Consider the following 4,631-nt stretch of genomic DNA (forward strand, 5'->3'; position numbering starts at 1 on the left):
CCAAATGCAAGTACTCTCAGCCCAGATTCCTTAAGGAATGTTTTCCCTGGGTTCTCTCCAATAATGTTTTCTGCTCTTACCTTTTTTCCAGAAGCTTCACATTGCATTTTGTACAGTATTATTCAGGTTCTTTTCCTTATTTATTTTTCCAACCAAACACTGTGCAAGCAAGTGTTCTTAACTGAAGAGCCTCTGGGATCCTGTAGAACAGTTTTGACATATATATTAGGCTATTACCTTAGCAGATTATGATCTTTTCCCTCCTCCACTTAGATTTTTTTAAATCAAATTAACCTGTCAAATACAATAAATAATCATAATAATGATATATTTGTTGCTGCTTATTGCTGCAGGGCAATCAAAACACCCACAAGGGCTGAAGCTATCTGTTGTTCTAGAGTGATTACATTTATTTTGAGCAAAATAGAGTAGGAGCAACCAGGGTTTTTGTTAGCTCACCTGAAGAACTGGAGGACTATTTCAGTGTAAGGGCATGAGCAGCTCATCTCCTGTTCATTCCTTTCCTGTGTTTCATGCAGTGGAGGTATTATTTTCCCTAAAGCATCACAAAATGTGATGTGGTCATCATTATGCAGCCACTCTGGGTAATTCCTTCTATGATTTAATTTTAGCTGTAATAGAAGTGGCAAATCACCACCTATCAATCTCTAACAAAATATTTTTCTGGAAGCATTGATCTGGGGGAAAGTTAGAAAGCTCCCAAGAAGGATTAGCAAGCCTCTAACATACAAATATGATGGGTTAGACCATGAGGATAAGAAATACATTGTGTGTTATGTAGTCTATAAGATAATAATCGTGTTTCAATGAGGAGTTGCTTGTGGGCAGCAGTCTGCCCGCAGTCAGGTGGCTCAGTCTGGTTGCCAGTCTGCATTGCTTTTGGGGAGTAGTTTTTAATCTGCTGTTCAACTTAGTTGCGGTGGAAATTCCAAACCCATCTCTTGCCATTAATCCTCCCCTATTAATCTCCTGAATGATACAAACAAATAACCCGTCAATAAACCAGAAATAAATCCAAGTTACTTTATTTGCTGTCTTAGCCTATCTTGCAGGAAGAGTACAGTCCTTGAACTGTTCTTTTTATAACATTAGCAATGCTTAGATACTGCAGGGCTGGGTGTACTTAGTAAAACACAGAGATAATTTAACCAGTTGCTGAAGAACTGAATGTATTTCCTTGCTTCCGTCCTGGTGCATGTAAACCTATTTTTGTGTCCTCTGGTATTTCTCCTTCATAGAAATACTAATTAGATAATTAGTCTAGAGAATGTTATCCTTTTTGTCTGTTGATAAATGCGTGGTTTTTCTCATGTTTCTTGATCTGATCTTCTAAGTGAGTAAGAATAGAATGACATTGCTTTCTTTCTGATAACTTTTTAGAAAGGCACCTGGTTTCCTACTGATCTTTTCTTCTGTCTACATCGCATCTCCTGGAGTTTGGATCTTTTTACCTTTCAGTAATTTCTCTTCCATGGATTGTGCTTTTTAATTTCCAGCATTTTTGACATCCTTCTGTGACTAATTCTTCTAATTAGAGCCAAGTTTTTTGCTCACTTAAGCAAGGATGCACAAAGAGAAAAAGGTCTTGTGGCATCAAAGAATAGGTGCTAAATAATTCTCCTGTCTCCCAGTGTAACTGCTGTCCTCTATTATTAGGACCATCTTAGGAAAACTTTGCTGGAGGCTTTTTAATTTATATTTTGTCTGCTTGCAAATATGATCTCTTTTCTCACTAACTTCATGCTGCATAGCTAGGAAACCAGTAAAGGAGGGGAGAGACTTGACTAAGGTAATATATAGCCTTATGCAAGTAAAATAACTGCAATTTTTTTGTCTGGTTTTCTCCTTTATTAACTGTGCAAAGGCTCCTGTGTATAAATTAGCATTTCTGAAGAGCATCCCCAAAAGCAATCTGCTTGCTTTACAAAGAAATGTAGAGAAATGTCAGAGACAAGATTAGAGGAGTTCCCCTGTGGGAGGTAGTTTGCATCATAATGCATCTTTCTCTTTGTTTGTAGTTTGGTTGGTTTACTATTTGTTTTATCATTTGCCATCTTCAGGAGAAAGACTTACACGTTTTTAAGAGACTAGGCTAAGGGAGCAGCAAGGGCTGTAATTCTCAGATTTTCTATGCTACAGCCCCACTTGGTAATGACAACAGAGCATTTGCAGCTTCTACACAGTTCGTGTACTGCCCTGTGCCCCATCAGACAGTGGTGCCTCTGTCAGCCCTTGCAGTTACGGAGTTGGGTGTGCAAATCCATGATAGCTCTGGTCTCCCTCAGTCATCTGGAGTGTGATTTTGAACAAGTCCGTACACCATCCTATAGGTATTTGTGCTCTTGTCTGTTTTCTGTTTTGCCTATTCAGGTACAAACAGACAAATTCATGATATGGTAAATGTCATCAGACTTGATCCAGAGGGGAGCAATCATAGACATGGATCACAGTTACCGTGTTAGGCTACTTTGACTATTTTTCTTACTCCTATTAAAATCTCTCTTGCTTCAATGCACTGGTGTGACTCACAGGAAGGAGGAGAGAAATTTCCTCAGTATATCAAATTATTTGTCATTTTCTCTGGTATTGAAGCCCTCACTTGTTTGACCACACACTTCAGGATGATGAGAGTACCCACTGAAACACATTGCTAGCTGAATGTGAGAAAAAGGGGTTATCATTGTCTCCTGATGCGAAGTTCACCCTTCTCATCAGGAGGTTTACTCATGCTTATCTTCAAAAGCTTTAATAAAAAGGTAGGTTCAGCCTTTTTCAAATCTAGGAACTTGGGTGACCTTTCAGAGACCATTTATATGCATTTGATTAATGTAGTACACCAACAATCCGCTGCGTATAATGCTTCAAGGTTTCTCTTTGGACTGCAGATGGGAGGGATGTGAAGATGAGATATTATGGGCCTTGACAAAGCTGCCTGCCCTTTCTTGACAGTCTTGTAGAGATTGTTTAGTTTGGGTTTGTGGCCTTCAAAGAGAAAACAGAATTAAGTATGTTTCTACTGTATATAAAGATAGGAATCGCATGATTATTATTTTTTAGACACTGATTCTCCAGTGTTGTGTCAAACCTTGAAGTCTTGTGGATGTGGCCACGGTAGGAGCTGTGGACAGGAGGCTGTAGCATTTCTTAGCCCCTGAGCTCTGTTTTTTTGCAGAGGTCTGGATGAGAACTCAAATTATAGTAGATGAGTTCCTGCCTAATGTTTTCTTTGCTTTACCTCTGCAGACTGATGCAGACATGGAATCCATGAAAACCAAACTTTTTGTTGGTTTCAAGGACCCATAGGCATCTGTCAATCTTTGTAAAGAAGTGCCACCTACAGCCTATCTTAGGCAAACTGTTTCCTGATAATTAAGGTTAGTAAATAAGTCTTTTCTTTTCCACTGAAATACACAGCAGGGAAGGTTGCTGCTAATGGGAATTTTGGATGCTCAGCAGCTTCCAAGGTTAATTTTTTCTCTGCTGGATTTAAAGCTAACATTTCACAGTCCTGTAGGACAAACTGAAGAATGTGTTTTGGGAGAGATGCCTAAATGATCAGAGGACAGGACTGCTTTGTAAGAGTTCAGATGCTGAAACACTAGCAAGATTTTTATTTTATCCTTCTAAGCGATCACACTTTATTATAGCTCCTTAGACTTTGGTGCTTTTTATTAGCCACAGTTACCAAAGGGGAGTTTACCTAAGAAAAATTTGTTGCCAATGAACAGAGTGCCAGACCTCCATTTCAACTCTCAAGGAAGTAACCAGTGCATGAACAGCCAGACCTGTTGTTTTCTGTGTACTGTACTGCTTGTTCTGCTCAGTGTGACTTCAAGGTAACATTTTGCTCCCCAAAGGCAGCCTAGTCAGCTGTACATGAATAATGATTCCCTAGTATAAAGCAGAGAACAGGACTTTCAGATGTTCTCAGAGCAGAGAAATGTGTCTCTTGTTCTAAATATCCTCGATTTTTCTGACCTCTTCTAGCTCACACAGAGGATCACAGGCATCATTTGGGGAAGCTTCTTTGTTAAGAGCTGTGAAGATCTGTTATAATCAGCGTGTTCACATCTTTGTGATCAGTTATTTTGCTTAGGTTGATTCTGAAGTCAGAGGAACAAATAAAGGGAGAGCAGACCCAAGCTCTGATGAACTTTGAACTTATTTGAATGTGAAGCTGATTAGCTACAATAGAGAGAACCAACACCACAGTCAAACACCCCGAAATTCAGCACAGCAAGCTCTTGGATCTAAGTCTTGTAGTTCACAAGCATCTTTACCTGTATACTTGTGAGAGATGTAGGCAGCTTCCGGCTGTCTTCACAGAAATACAGGGCTGTTTCTCCATTGAGTAATGCTGCTGGGTTGAGAGATGACACAGGGTGTCTTAGCTCCTGGACCCCTGGGTTTTCCCCAGGTGCCAGGTCACTCCTCCTCACAGATAATTGCTGCCATCATCATCTAAAAGACCTGCATCTTCCATGACTAGACTTACAGGTACAACCACTTCAGGAAAAAAAAACAGTATTCAAACACAGTGAGGTAAATATGCGGGTTTATTGCAGCCAAGCCACTCCTTTCCGTACTCATTCCTTCTCAGACATCCGCTC

The sequence above is a fragment of the Pezoporus flaviventris genome, unplaced genomic scaffold, assembly GCF_033815535.1.
Source record: "Pezoporus flaviventris isolate CSIRO_AGI_PZ_B2104156 unplaced genomic scaffold, CSIRO_AGI_Pfla_v1 ptg000041l, whole genome shotgun sequence".
Lineage (NCBI taxonomy): Eukaryota > Metazoa > Chordata > Aves > Psittaciformes > Psittacidae > Pezoporus > Pezoporus flaviventris.